Below are 15,860 nucleotides of genomic sequence, written 5' to 3' on the forward strand. Positions count from 1 at the left end.
CCTACCTTTGCTACCCAGCATACATACACACACACACACACACACACACACACACACACACACTCACACAGAACCAGCGGCCCATCCCAATTTCCCAGTGGGATAAATAAGTAGAAGAAGGGAACATTTAACTCTCAATCCCATCCTCCCTCCCTGAGAAGATGGACTTCCCAGCTGCTCTTACACATGGACATTAGACTCCAGGCCCTTCAGCTATTGAAGGAGGACTTGTGTGTCTGTGGCTCTCTAAGAGGCTCTAGGCCTTCCATTTCTGACTTAAGGCTGTTGTCATCGACCCTTCTTGTTCTGAGGCATCTAGCTGCTTGGACTGAACAATTAGCAACTCTCCTGGATTTCCAGCCTGTGGAGAGGCTGTGGTGGACTTGTAAGCTTTTCTGATCCTGCCAGCCAGTCTAACAAATCCCCTCTTATACATATATTCCATTAGTTCTGTTTCTTCTGACTGTCAGGAGAGTTAAGGACATCAGTGAACCAGACCAGCTAGCTTGCCACCTCCCACACCAGCGGCCACCACCCAGGGAAGGTTCTTGGGTCTGGCCAAAACCAAGGCCAGCCTTCCTACAAGCCACTGCCCAGGGGAGGATTTGAATTTACCGTGTCTCAGGCCAAACTCACCCTTCTTGGACCACCACACAGGAGAGAGGGTCTGGCCTGTTTTAAACCAATCCTGATCCCAGGCCAGCTTAACATCTGTAGCTCTTGCCCTGGAGATGGTCTGCCTGATGGTCCAAACAGACCAATCATCATCTGACAGATTGCCTGGAGGGAGGAGAGAAAGGAAGGGGAGAGAGACCACACAAAGCAACAGCCCAGGACCCCGGGTTGGGACAATCCATTTCCAGGTCCTGCTGTCCCTTCTTCTGCATGGCCTTTACTCCCTCTTTACTAAATAAATTCTTTAAAACTGTGCTTGCCACCAGCACCCAACACTACTAGCTTTTCTTCCTTTGTCTTCTTTTTTTTTGTTGTTTCTTTAGTAAACTGATAGCTCTCAGTTATTTGAGCAAGAATTGTGCACGAGGTCAAAGCCTCTTGTCTCCTTTCCAGCCCCTGCCATTTGATCTTATAGTGGAAATCATCTCCAATAACACTCTTTCCTGCCAGGCACTGGTGGAATCCTCGCTCCTCAGGAGGCTGAGATCTGAGGATCACCATTCAAAGCCAGCCCAGGCAGGAAACCAGAAAATCAGAAGTGGCACTGTGGCTCAAAGTGGTACAATGTTAGCCTTGAGCAAAAATGCTCCGAGATTGTGCCTAGGCCCTGAGTTTAAGCCCCACAAATGACATCACACATACAAAACAATAACAAATTCCAGGCACTGGGAAGGCCTCTCTTATTATACATGTCCTTGGGGTGCCAGGAGGATCTGCTTGTTACAGCTCTTTCTTGGGATCAATTTAGCCAGTTCAAACGCAGTGTTAATCAGATGTCTTGTATTGAAGGACTCCCCCCCACTGGTGTTTGTATAGAAAAGCATGAAAACTCTTTTGAACAGTCTGAACTTAGGTTTACACCCAAGGCCAGTGTTTCCAATCAATAGAAGTGAACAAGAGTAGAACAAGACATTTTCAGAGGTGTTGCTTTCCTTTAGTCTCCATTAATCAAAGCGCCACTGGAAGCTTTTTGCTGGAAAGTTCATGATGTGGTTCAGACATCAGATGGCATAAATAAAAACCCTCCTTAACCAAACCCAGTCCCAACCAGTACACCCTGTGTCTGTAACTTTTACCGGGAAAACCATCTACTTTCATGAGTGTCCGGAGCTGTAGGCTCACAGCCAACCACAGTGGGTTGAGACAGGTTAGTCACCGCTTCAACCCACCACTAATTTCAGGCCACTCCTGTTGACTTCATTAAGCTTTCCAGTTTCTACCCTCCATGGTTGGACCAGCTCACAAGTCCTCGATTGTTCATATAACCAAAATCCTTTCTGGTCCCTGCCCTTCTCCACCCTTCCTGGCTACAAGACAAACAGAATCTTGGCTTAGAAAGAGGCAGAGGAAAAGGGCTGGCTTGGGGTGTAAAGGTGCCCTAATTTCTCTTCCATCTTTCCAGCAGGCTTCTTTCTAGAAGATCCCAAGAAAAGTAATCTGTTGAGTTTTTTTTTTAAAGAAATAAAATGTTTTAAGAAATCACAGAAATTAATCAAACTTGGCTTGGTCCTCTTGTTTTGAAGAAGTTATCTTTCAGTTTTATAGATTGTCTTTTAACTTTGCATTTTAAAGTGAAAGGAACGCAGAATGCACACTCAATCATCTTTGCTCCAGCAAATGGCCTACATTCAGAAATAAGCCAAACAAACAAACACAAAAATCCTAGGCAGTCAAGGCTGATCCCCTCCACATTTTTGAAGCAATGCCATAAAATTTAAAGAGAGTTGGCCGGGAATACAGCCACTAAATAAGACAGCGAGAGAGATTGTGGTTGATTAGTGGTGAGTCCAGCTGTCTGATTGGAGTTATGTGGTCATTTATTACAAAGAGAAGTCCATGCATGAGGTTTTGCACACATGTTCGAGCTCCCCTCTCTTCTTGGGCCCCACTGTGAAAGGCTATCCTGCACTCTGGGTATGCAGTGGGTTCTCTATCTAGAGCACTGTCAGAGTCCTCACACATGTTGGGGATGGTATTTGTCCACATTGTAGAGCAAGATTCTGGACTGGCATCCAGTTACCATGAGGCATGCCTCCTCTTTCCCTTCCAAGTGAGGGTCGCTGAGGTCCAGGGCCCAGGGCACTGAGTCAACAACTTTGATAGAGAGGATCTCAGGCTACCCTTGTCATCACCTGTTTTTCATCACCTTCTTTTTACCAGCCCAATAGGAATGACTGTATCTTCCATCAGACTCCTGAGCAAAAATGTATAATAGTAATAAAGAGCATAGTGCTGTTGGAGCTGAGAGGTCTCCAGTGTCTGAGATGCTCATACAATAGAACCCTATGCTTGGATTGGTTGAGCTCAGGTTTATAGTCTGCTTGTGATTGGCTAGTGTGAATAAGGTAAGATTTATTTGCCTAAGGATACCTTCACGATACAGAAGAAATCTCAAACTATCCCCACACCCTCTGATATTTCTTGAACAATCTGAGGCATGTCTTCTTTTCTTCACACATGGCCACTGTGCTGGTGAGTCCAACTACAGGACGTGGCTAAGAGCTGTTTAATTGGATATGGAATCTGACAGATTATCAACCCAAGCTGGCTTTGAACTTCAGTCCTCCAGATCTCAATCCCTTGAGTTGCTAGGATTACAGTTATGAGCCACCAACACCAGCTCTTGAGACTTTCAAATATTGCAACCTCACCAAGGAGTTGAGGCCAGCAAAGAAAGACACGTGAACTCTGCTCTAGTCACAGAAGGCCAAGTGAATCCTTCAAAACACCTCCCCTACCCTAAATCTTCGATTCTAGTCCCTTGTGGAGTTTCAGTCACTGTTATTTGTGAGTTTCCCCATGGTTAAGTCCAGTTTATGACTGAGTCTTCTTGAAGAAGAGGTGTTAGGATTGTTTAAAACTGAAGAGAGCATAGAGTGCAAAAGGAAAAGGGCACTGTCAGAAATGCACCTCTTTTCCAGTTGGCCCATTGGTTGATGAGCTAGAAGGGGAGTGGATAAATAAAGCTGACACCCGAGAAACTCTTCACCCCTTTTCAGTTCCTGTGTAATTTTCCACTGAGGGGTTCCAGTCAGACTACATGGATCTCTGTTCACCACTGTCTGGTGAAGATACTGGAAGAGCTCATTCTTCTACATTACCACGTCCTGGAGCTGGACTCAACACCATGTTTCACTGTCAGATGGCTGAAAGTCTATCTCATAAAACACACAGAGCAGCAAAATGCATCTGCTCTGACTGGGAAATTCTAAATCACTCCTTGGAACCCCAGGTAGTCATAAATCTCTGCCCTGAGCTATGGCTCACAGGAGCAGGAAACACATCAGACATGAGCTGTTTCAAGGGAAAGTCCTTCTGCTATTTTTAGCTGCTGTCCTTTCTCCGAGAAGTTAGCTAGCAGAGAAGCAGCTAGTTTTGCAGGCTGGGAGGAGAGCTGTTCCTGGGCCAGGGTGGGGCATGGGTAGCTGCTTAAGATTCCTGCACAGGACACCCAGCCTGCAAGAATGCACCCACAAACGCCTTTCCCAACTCCAACACTTTGGGAGCTGGAGAGCTCACAGACTGCACCCAGGCCCAGATTTCAAGCTCCAAGACCCAACCCTCCCCCGCAAAAAAAATTAACACTATGGAAGGGATGATACAGATGAAAATAGGTTGTATATGTAAATGGCTTTGTTAAATGGCAAATATAAAAATATCAATCCATAATCATAAAAATTGAGAGAAGTAAGGGAAGAGATGAGGTGGAAAGGGTGGGTGAGAATGTTAAAAAAAAAAAAAGGTGACATTGAGCAAGATGCCCTGTATTTATAAACTTCTTTATTGAGTGGCAACTCTTTTGTAGAACTACTGAAAGATAATACAAATGTTCACCAGAAAAAACCTTTCAGAAATAAACACTATGGCAGCACAAGACAGAGAACTGATAAACCCCATCAGAATTTTGCCTTTTTACTTTCTTTTAATAAAGAAGCAGAAAAAAGCCCAATTTCCCAAACACATGCAATCAGATTGAATACTTGTAAGCAGAGTCAATAAAAGAAATTTCTCTGTGCTGTTTACTCTGTTATTTCAAACTTTTAAAAGATTAGTCCCAAATCACTTCTTTTATTTTGGTGGTGTGTGTGGGGAGGGGGCCTTCTTATGGAAGCTATGAAAGGAAAATACCACAATTTTATTGCTAAAGATAACACACACACACACACACACACACACACACACACACACACACACACTTTTCTTTTTTTCTTGTGATTTAAGGAAGTATACAATTACATTGCACAGTGTAAAAATAAGAGAGAGAAATTCTTGGCGGCACTTAGATATGTGGCTGCGTAGTTATTCCTTACAAGGGAGCTGGGAGCGGTGTGCTCTAAACCTGGAAGCATTTTTCACTGGGTGGCAGGGTGAGGATATGTGGAACAAGGCCACCTTGTGAGGCTGGGGGGGGGAGGAGGAGCCCCCACCTCTCACCCTTCCCCTGTGGAACATTCCAACAAAAGCAATCCTCAGTACACACTCCAGATGGTATCTACAGACAGCGGGAGTTACAAAGCCCATCCCCAAACAAGCAGCATCTCCCAGTGCAGATTAAAATAAACCCCTGTCTCTACTGGGCTGCACAGAGCCCTCTCCTCAGGCAGCTCTGCACGCTGGATAAAAATTTGTGCCCCTCCCAGTTTCCGAGTGTGCTATTTTGGGTTTGGATTCTTCACATGGGCCAGCCATGGGGAGCTTCTGCTGGCTGCAGCCTTGCTGCTGACCATCTTGCTAAGGCAATGGGGGTTGCAGTTCTCTCTCTCTCTCCCTCTCTCTCTACCCCCTTCCCTCTCTCCCTCTCCCTCTCCCTCTCCCTCTCCCTCTCCCTCTCCCTCTCCCTCTCTCTCTCTCTCTCTCTCTCTCTCTCTCTCTCTCTCTCTCTCTCTGTCTCTCTCTCTCTCTCTCTGGGGTTTCCCTTCCCCTACCGCTCAGACAGGGATTTCCAAACCTGGCCAGATATCAGACACAGACACCCTTCAGCAAGGGTCCAAAAGGGTCTGTTTAAATGAAGGTGCCGTCTCTAAGACAATTGGCCCATGTCTTCCTGAATATACACATGCTATCAGCATATATTGCAACAGCTTTGGAGACAACATGCGTTAACATTAGCTTTTAACATTCGCTATTTAAAACCCCATCTCCAACACACACACACACACACACACACACACACACACACACACACACACACACGTAACACATTACCTATTATTTAACCAAATATATGTCTCCTTTAGGGATGAAATATCTTCAGAACATTAAAAAGGAGCCATTTGCTGGATCTTTGGAAACTAGAGTGAATGATTTTAATTTCATGGCTTAGGAACTTCAGAGACCTGCTTAGTTAGCGTCTTGGGAGGGAGGGTTATATGTATAATGTCAATCAAGAAAGAGTACCTTGGGTATCATTCAGCAGCTCAAGTAAGGACAAGGAAGAAGGCTGCTCTCTAGACACTTGTACACTGTCTAATGAAATCGGCTCTAGGGTTCCTTCCATTGGGAAACCATATCTTCATGATTTATTTTCTTCTCATGGGCCATCATAAAATCTGAATCTGAAGCAGCTTCATATATATTCATATATACATATATAAATATATATTCATATATAGGCATCATATAATTATTATATAATGCAATTCTCATATAATGTAATTATATATAATCTATAGTATATTACATCTATATAATGTAACTATTCTCCCCTTTCTCCTTCCCAAATCTGGAAGATGAAATGTCCATCCCTTGCAGAGCTGGGAGTTTGGCCTAGTGGTAGAATGCTTGCCTAGCATGCACAAAGACCCGGGTTTGATTCCTAGGTACCACATAGATAGAAAAGGCCAGAAGTGGTGCTGTGGCTCAAGTGGTAGAGCTCTAGCCTTGAGAAAGCCCAAGGATAGTGATCAGGCCCTGAGTTCAAGCTCCAAGACTGGCAAAAAAAAGAAAAAAGTCCATCCCTTGCAAGACAGTAACTCAAGCTCCACACTGAAAATGAATAACCACATCAGGAATGGAGAAGGCTGAGAATGGAAAGGATATAATTTTTTAAACAGTAATTGCTTTCCCTGGACCAGTTTTCTTTGCACCTTTTTTCCATGCACCCAATTAATTGAATATTCTCAACATATCTGAGCCATATATAAAAAGGAAGTTTTATGACTGAACAAGGCAGGCAACAGACTCTCAAAAAGCATGAAGGTGAATTTTTATTTTCTCCAATCCTGGGGCTTGAACTCCAGGCCTGAGTGCTGTCCCTGAGCTTCTCTGGTGTTTCCTGGGTCCTCTGAACACTCAGCTGTCACTCACCTTCCCCAGATACTGTTCAATTTTGTCTCTTTTTCCCCAGAGCCCACACTCCCTCCTAAGCTCTATAATTAACTTTTAGAAAGAGTCTAATTGGTTCTGGTCTCTATTGCCTGCTATAAAGTCAGGGTTCTGTGTCTTGTTTATTTCAGTATACTTCCAGGACCAAGAGCAGTGCTTGGCTCACAGTGCGCATTCAGTACCCACGTGCAATGAACAAGGGATTGAAGAAACAGAAGGATGGATGGATGGATGGATGGATGGATGGATGGATGGATGGATGACTCCAGGCAGCCACCCTTTCCATTCTAGGCCTCTACAGAGAAACTCAAATTGGCTGTAATTCTCAGTGGCACCTCCCTCTCTGTTTTAACCTGACTGCCTTTCTTTCCCATGTCATTGTTAGGTACCTTCATATAATTGACTAGGGTTCAAGAGAGAGCTAAACCTAAATGCAGGTGTGTGCACTGCTGTCTTTATTTAGAAATGACTTATCTATCATATTTCTGGACCTGTTTGTCTTTCATTCTGTTCCTGGTAAGAATTTCCCTCTTCCCTTGCTGAGGAAACCCATTTTTAACTTTTCCTCTCTCTTTCTTTCTCTTGTATTTTAATGTTGCAACCTCATTCTTTATGGTTGCTTCTTCCTAATCTATACACATGTTCTTTCTGCTTCTCCCTACTTAAAACTGATTGATTAGCCCTCCAGCTCATCCTGTCTCTTTCCTTCCATTAAGTTAAATCTCTAATGTTTCTTATGAGACAGATACTAAGATTGTAGAAATGACTACAATACATTTCTGTTGCACAGCCCCGCATGGAGCCATAAAAGAAATAATCAGAGGGAAAAAGTGCACAGATGGGTGAGGATGGAGGTAATGCTTTACTGAATAGAACTCCAATTCCTCAGGAGATAACAAAACCTGAAAAAAATGGGTTCACATTAAATTGAAAAGCTTCGGCACAACAAACAACCAGAAATCAAAAGAAAACTTGCACAGGGAAGGAAATCTTTGCCAGTTATTCAACCGAATATCCAAAATATATAAACATCCCCTCCAAAAAAAGGGTTTAGTCATAAACAGGAAAATTGATTGGACAGTTTTCCAAAGGACAAGTACAAATGGTGAATCAATAGACAAAGAAATGTTCCACATTTTTAGCCATAATAGAAATGCAAATCAAAACATCATTGAGATCCATCTCACTCCTGTGAGAATATCATCAAGAAAACAAACAACAACAAATGCTGACAAGAATGTAGAGAAAAGACAGACAGCCGTTATACACAGTTGCTGGGAGTGTAAATTAGCACAGCTACTAAGAATAGCAGCATGCAGGTTTCTCCAAAAGCTAAAGATAGAGCCATAGCAAGATATGATCCTTCAATGCCACTCCTGAGTATTTAGCAGAAATAATGCATATCAGCATATACTCAGGATACCTTCACACACATAAGCGTCACAGTGCTACTCACAGGATTCGAAATCTAGAATCAGCTGCAATGCCTTGTCAGCCACTGAATAAATAAAGAAAATGAGGTAAGTGTGTATATACACGTGGGATATTACTCAGCCACAAAGAATGAAATGAAGTCATTTGCAGCAACAAAAAATAAAATTTAAAAAGCTCAGGGCTAGCACCCAGGCCCCAAATTCAAGCCCCACAACTGACCAAAAGAAATTTGACAGGGCTTCTTTCTACACTTTGAGTGTTGTGTGCAAGCAGCTTTCTTCTTGATGTATAGACGTGTTACTGTTTGCCTGAGGAGGTTCATGCGACAATAGTCAGTTGCCTTGCAGGACTATGTCCTTGGAGGCAGCTTCAAGAGCATCCAAGTGTGAAACGAAAAAGTCACACTTACACACACCTTCTAACAGACAATCCCATCTCATCATTGTCTACCAGCTCACCTGGTTCCCACTGCGAACTGTGCCGTCCACGTGTCACGAAAGACCTGCTCAAACACAGCACTGAGAGACGTGACCTTGCTTGCTATCCTGCTGCCACTTGCACAAGCCCACATTCCTAAAGGCAACCCACTCAAGGAAACCCAATGACAGGAAATGCTGACGGCTGCCATCCCAGCTGCTCAGGAGGCTGAGGTCTGAGGATTACAGTTCAAAACCAGTCTAAGCAGAAACGTCTGTGAGACTCTTCTCTCTAGTTAACCAGCAGAAAGCTGGAAGTAAAGGTGTGGCCTAAGTGGTAGAGTACCAGCCTTGCAAAAAAAAAAAAAAAAGCATATAAATATTGTACAGACTGATGAAGAATCCTGTATTTCACACATTGTATATTACACAATGTTCAAATCAGAATGAGTGTATCTATCTCTGCAGCATTTACCATTTCTTTTTATTGAAAACATTCAAAACTTTTTCTTTTAATGTGTGTGTGTGTGTGTGTGTGTGTGTTGGTACTAGAGTATGAACCCAGGGCTTTTTCCTGAGTTTTTTCCTGGACACATGACTAGTGCTCTACCACTTGAGCCACGGTTTCACTTCCGGCTTTTAACTGGTTAATTAGAGATAAGACTCCCAAAGAATTTCTAGCCAAGGGCTGGCATTGAACTGAGATCCTTAGATCTCAGCCTCCTTAGTAGCCAGGAATACAGATGTGAGACACGTAAATATTGTAGCTCAGTTGGTTTATTTTGTTCGGGGGGTGGGTTTCTTCCTGAATGGATATATTATATTCTATTTTGTCACTCCTTTTTAGTTTCTTTTGATCTTATGTTTAGAAGAATCCAGAACACTTATGACAGGCCCATATGGTTGATCTATGCAGTGATGTAATTTCTACAACAGAAAGAACAGCGACTCGTTTAACTTGAGGCTCTTTCTCCTGTATTTTCTATAAACCAAAAAGTTTGGTTAAGTTAAACATAAACATCACATTCAAATATACATTACCATTACCTTGACTATTTAAAAGATTTCTCATTGGATGCCTGTGATTCTAGCTACTCAGGAGGCTGAGATGTGAGGAGCATAGTTCAAAGTCAGTCTAGGTGGGCATGGTAAAGAGGCTCATCTCCAATCAAGCAGCAAAAAGTCAGAAGCAGGTAGAAGTGTGGAGCAAGTGGTAGAGTCCCAGCCTTGAGCAAAAAAAATCTAAGCAAGAGTGTGAGGCTCAGGGTTTAGGAGCTAGTCCCAACACAGAATGCGAAAAAAAGCAGGAGTAGAAGGAAGAGGAGGACAAAGAGGAGGAGGAGGAGAAGGAGGGAGGAAAGGGGAAGGGGAAGTAGCTGAGCAATGGAGCCCAAGGTATGTTAGCCAGTCCTAGAGCTGGGCCAGATCCTGATCCTAGATACCAGACCCCAGGAAAAGGAAGGGATACCCTAGGAAAACATCATACCAGCTCGGCACTTGTCTCTGCAGAAGCTAGGGCTGTCCTGGGGGACACAGAGGTTTCTCCAGCTTCAGCATCCATCCATGATCTAGGAATCTGGTGTTCTGGAACATTCTCTAGATAGAATGATGGAGATGTTTTGCAGAGCCCTTTCATCGAGCACCCTCATGAATGAGCACTGACTGAGAATGAGGTGCAGAAAGCCCTGAAGCCAGCTGTGGGTGATGACTGAGATCTTTCATGGCTGGAAGTTCTCCACTGCCTCAAGCATCTGCTTAGCCCCCCTCCACTGGCTACCTCATGGATAGTAGCTGGAGGCTGGGGAGGAAATCCTTCTGTACAGAAGGCACAACCACAGAGTCATTAACGCGCCATCTTCTCTACCATAAGGAATCAGCAAGAGAGCCAGATGGGTCCCTGTGCCAACAGAATGACACATGCATTATCTGAAGTGTTCCCCTTTCCTCCACCCCTGGCCAGCCGTGATCCCAGCAGCCAGGGTGGGGAAGGCACCTGTGCAAGCTCTGATTTCACAATGTTTCCTCCTACTGGAGAGGTTTCTTTTGACCAAACAGACTGTCTCTGCTGCCAGACCAAAGCCTCCAACCCTTACAGTGTCCCAGCCACAAAGAAAGAGAGCCAAAAGGCTTTCTGCAGAGATCAACCTTCTGATTTCATGTCATGTCATTTCATTTTTATCATCTAATGATCATTTAATTTGTGCTTATACCAGAGCTGGAACTCTGGCCCTGAGCTTTATTCTCTCAAGGCTGGCGCTCTTTTACTTGAACCACGACTCCAGTTCTGGCTGCTTCGTGGTTCATTGTGGGGGCTATGTCGGATGATCCTCATCTGATTGTGCTGGAGCAAGGATCTTTCCTGGTCTCTAGTCCCACCCCAAGTTCTTACGGTCTATCTGGCTTCTGCCAGGCGAGGCCGGTCAATGGTCAGTGGGCCATGGGAGAAACATGGAGTTATGAGAACAAGCAGATTCCCCTCACTCAGGTCATTGGAATCACAATTCATAAAATGTTATACAACATCTCCTGGGGCCAGGAGATGAGCATTAGTCTCTGCCAAAGAATTCCTGCCAGGTTGCCACAAGCTCAAAACAATGGGACCCGTTTATAATGGATTGGAACTTGTAGAGCTTTAAGCCATATAACGAATTATCTCTGGTGTTTCATAATTGCTGCAAAAAGACACCAATAGATTATGGTATATCCACACATGGGACAACTATACTAGAATTAAAAGGAACGCCACTAAGGACCGGGAGGTTAGCATAGTGGTAGAGTGCTTGCCTAGCATGCACAGAGACCTAGGTTCAATTCCCAGGTACCATATACACAGATGAAAAGCCAGAAGTGGTGCTGTGGCTCAAGTGGTAGAGCTCCAGCCTTGAGAAAGCCCAAGGGCAGTGCTCAGGCCCTGAGTTCAAGCCCCACAACTGGCAAAAAAAAATCAAAATAAAAGGAATGCCATTAGAGAATCAATTCCTTAAGGAAGAAAGAAAAAAGTTTACCAACATTTATCAGTCAAATTAGTTACATAAGAGCTAGATAAATGCATAGAAATGTAAATGATAGGTAAATGAACAGCTACAAACGATAGATGATAGATAGAAGTAGATAGATAATAGGTGTAGATAGCTCTTGTTTTTGTTATTTATGACAGTTCTTTTCTGTAAAGTTACTAGAACACTGAATTAGTGAATATTGAACTATTACTTCTACAGGAAATACAGTATAAGATTCATATGAGCCTGTGTTCATATTTGTATCTCCTAATCTATATACATCATTTGTGTTTCTGTTTAAAAGCACCTTATCTAACACCTTGTTAAATGTATGTTTTATAAGAATCGAATTTTATTGCATTGTCATTAAGCAATTTAGAGCCAAGGACATCTAAAGGCCACTTGTGGTTTCTAGACTCACTTGCCAGCACCCACATATAATAAGCCAGTGTCGTCAATGTCAAAACCCTGATCTTTCTCATAACCTTGTTCACCACACAGCAGTTGTTTTACAAATTCTTCTGCCACTTCCTAATTATCCTGGCTCGCCTCACGTATTCCACTGAAACTGTGCATGTCAAGTTGCCCTTTGAAATGTTCAGCTTGTCCACACACTTTGGGAAAATAATCAGTTTCTACAAATACTTTTGAATCTCAGCTTCACAATGATCCTGCCCATGATGCTTTCCCACTTTCTATTTGGTTTTTTTTTTTGTTGTTGTTGTTGTTGGATAGTTATTAGGGCTTGAACTCAGGGCCTGGATGCTATCCCTGAGCTTTACTATTCAAAGTTAACACTCAAAATGGCCACAGTGCCACTTTCTGTTTTCTGGTAATTCATTGGAGATAAGAGTCTCAAGAGAAAAAAAAAAAAAGAGTCTCAAGAGATTCAAGGACTTTCATGCCAAGACTGGCTTTAAACCGTGATCCTCACAGCTCAGCCTTCTGAGTAGCTAGGATTACAGGCATGAGCCGCCAGCGCCTGGCTAGTCTACATTTATCATATGACACTATTCACAATAGCCAAGTTACAGAGTCAGCTTCATGCCTCTCATCCAGCAACTAGGGGATCTCTCTGAACACTCAAATCTGTGTTGTCCTCAGCCCAACTGTTCTTCAAAATGGGAAGGGAATCTAACAACATGGACTCTGCTGGACAACCATGTTCAGATTGGTCTGCAGGTCACAGTGACAAGTTTCCAATAGAAACTTGGCTTCCAGAAATGGACCGCTTTGGCCACAAGAATATGCTGTGTTTTCTAAAGCATTCTGAGATGGGTCTTGCTGGCGCCCACACTGGCCTATTCTGAGGGATGTTTTAAATAAGAGTCCTGGCACCGAGCCCCAGAGCTTCTGAAATATAAGCTGGTTCTTCTAATGAAGCTCTTACTGGTCTTTCTGAACACTGTCAAATCTGTGTTCTTGGCAGTATAGTCGTTCCTCAAATTATCCTTTGCGTGAGCCAAGAAACTGAACTTTCTAAATAAGGATTTCAAAGGCTCCCCTCTTGAGGCAAGTATAGTTCTCATTTGGCTAGGTTGAGCCTCTCTGCAACCCTAAATGGTACCAGAAATTCAATAGACCCTTAGAAGCCAACAGTCAGCGGCTTCTGCTTCACCTGTCATCTTACCTCTACAGGAGGCTGAGATCTGAGGATTACAGTTTGAAGCCAATGTAGAAGTCTTACCTCTTGTCAACTAGAAAAAAAAAAGGCCACAAGTAGAGGTGTGGTTCAAATGGGATAGTGCCAGCCATAACATGAGAGCCCAAGGCCCTGGTGAAGAGCGAACTGAGGTCTTCTGCCCTTTACCATTTGGTTACATGCCCAGACCTAATAGCATTCTTTGCATAGTAAGTGTTTGTTAAAATAAAACCAAGGGGCCAGGTAAGAGAAAGAAGAGTAGGACCCAAGAGACAAGACACAGGAAGGTAAACAATGAGACTGACAGGAAGAGGAACCAGAAAAGATGGTGGAAATAAGCTCCACAGGAGGTTGTAGTCTGACAGGTGAGGGGGAAGGGAGAGAAGGGGGAGGCTGGGGGGGAGGTAGGGGGACTCTGTGGGTAACTGGGGTATAGGGACACATCTGTCATGTTGAGAGCATTCTAGGGCCCTGCATCTGCCCTATTTCAAAGGCTGGCAATACAGTGGACAAATGTCTTCTTTCTGCCCTAGATGCCATTTACAGTCTGACCCAAATGAAACAGAGAAGAGAAATGAGACTCTTTCCTCTTCAGCTACATGTTACCAAACTCTGGCTCACAGCCCAGATCTTGGAAGTAGGCCATCTTTGATAAAGTAATGCAGCCTGCAGATGAGGAACGCATCTGAGAATCCTGCTCCAGGGGCACAGGATACAGGCCGTAGGAGTTTGCAAAATACCATTTCCTTCAAATAGTTCAGAGCGCTGCCCTCATAGGATACATTCAGAGAGAAACTTTCTTTCAAAAAAAAAAAAAAAGAAAAGAAGAAGAAGAAGACGAAGGACTTGTTTTCACTGCTAGTGGGAATGTAAATTAGGGCAGCCACTATGGAGAATAGTGGAGAGGGTTTCGCAAAAATCTAAAATTAGAACTCCCCATATGTTCCTACTCCTTGGCATATAACCAAAGGAAGCAAAGTCAGCATACTACAGAGACACCTGCACACTCACGGGTTGTTGGATTTTTTTTTGAGATAACAGATTAATGGCTAAAAAATGTGCTATATACCCACAGCGGAATATTATTGAGCCATCAATAAGAATGAAATCCTAGGCTGGGAGTATAGCCTAGTGGTAGAGTGCTTGCCTAGCATGCATGAAGTCCTGGGTTCGATTCCTTGGTACCACATGCACAGAAAAAAAAAAAACAAAAGTGGTGCTGTGGCTCAAGTAGCAGAGTGCTAACCTTGAGCAAAAAGTGTCCAAGGACAGTGCCCAGGCCCTGAGTTCAAGCTCCACAACTGGCAAAAGTAAAAAAGAATGGAATCCTGTTATTTGAAGGCAAACAGATGGAACCGAGAGACATTATGTTAATTAAAATTAGTTTCTCGGGGTTAGAGGATTAGCTCAGCAGTAAGAACACCAGCATAACAAGCATAAAGGACCCAAGTTCAAAGCCCAGGCCGGCTTTGAACTGCAGTCCTCATATCTCAGCCTCTGGAGGAGCCGTATGACACGTACGAATCTCCATTGCCTGGCCATACACTTCTTATACACCTATTGGAAAAACCAGGTATACCAGAGTTTTCAGAAACTTTATCTTGAGATCCACCCCCAAGAAAGCAAAAGATCCTTAGAATCTACTTCCCCAACCTATTTCTGCAAGGAAGAGGAGAAGGAGGAGGAGGAGGAGGAGGAGGAAGAAGAGGAGGAGGAGGGGGAGGAGGAGGAGGAGGAGATAAACTCCCAAGAGGAGATTATCAAGTTTTATCATATATTTCAGATTACTTCACCCCATAAAAGTAAGGTGATTGTCTTAGTTAACTTTGTATTTCTTGACAAAAGAAGCCAAAATAAATAACTTCACACACACACACACACACACACACACACACACACGCACAGAAAGAGAGAGAGAGAGAGGGAGGGAGAGAGAGAGAGAGAGAGAGAGAGAGAGAGAGAGAGAGAGAGAGAGAGAGAGAGAGAGAGAGAGAGAGAGAGAGAGAGAGAGAGAGGCTTATTTTATTTCCAGCTTTCAGAGGCTTCAGTCAGTGTGTTTCCCCACTCCACCCCAACCCCCCTCCATCCCTATTGCTTTTAGGAGAGATAGAAGAGCAAGAAAAGGGCAGTATATTTACAGAACAAAGATGCTCACCTCCATGTAGCCAGGAAGCAGAGACAGAGAGGATGGACCAGAACCCCCTTCAAGGGCATGCCTCCAGTCATGTCACTGCCTTTACTAGGTTTTACTGAAACAGGAATTGTACACTTCAGGGCCAAATGCCTGAGATTCCATAAGTGGGGTCTGGCCACTTACCCCTATATACACCAAGAAAGAAGAATAAAAGGCAGAGAGAGATTCAATATGGG

The sequence above is a fragment of the Megascapheus bottae genome, chromosome 30, assembly GCF_031878675.1.
Source record: "Megascapheus bottae isolate mThoBot1 chromosome 30, mThoBot2.hap1, whole genome shotgun sequence".
In the NCBI taxonomy this organism is placed as follows: Eukaryota; Metazoa; Chordata; class Mammalia; order Rodentia; family Geomyidae; genus Megascapheus; species Megascapheus bottae.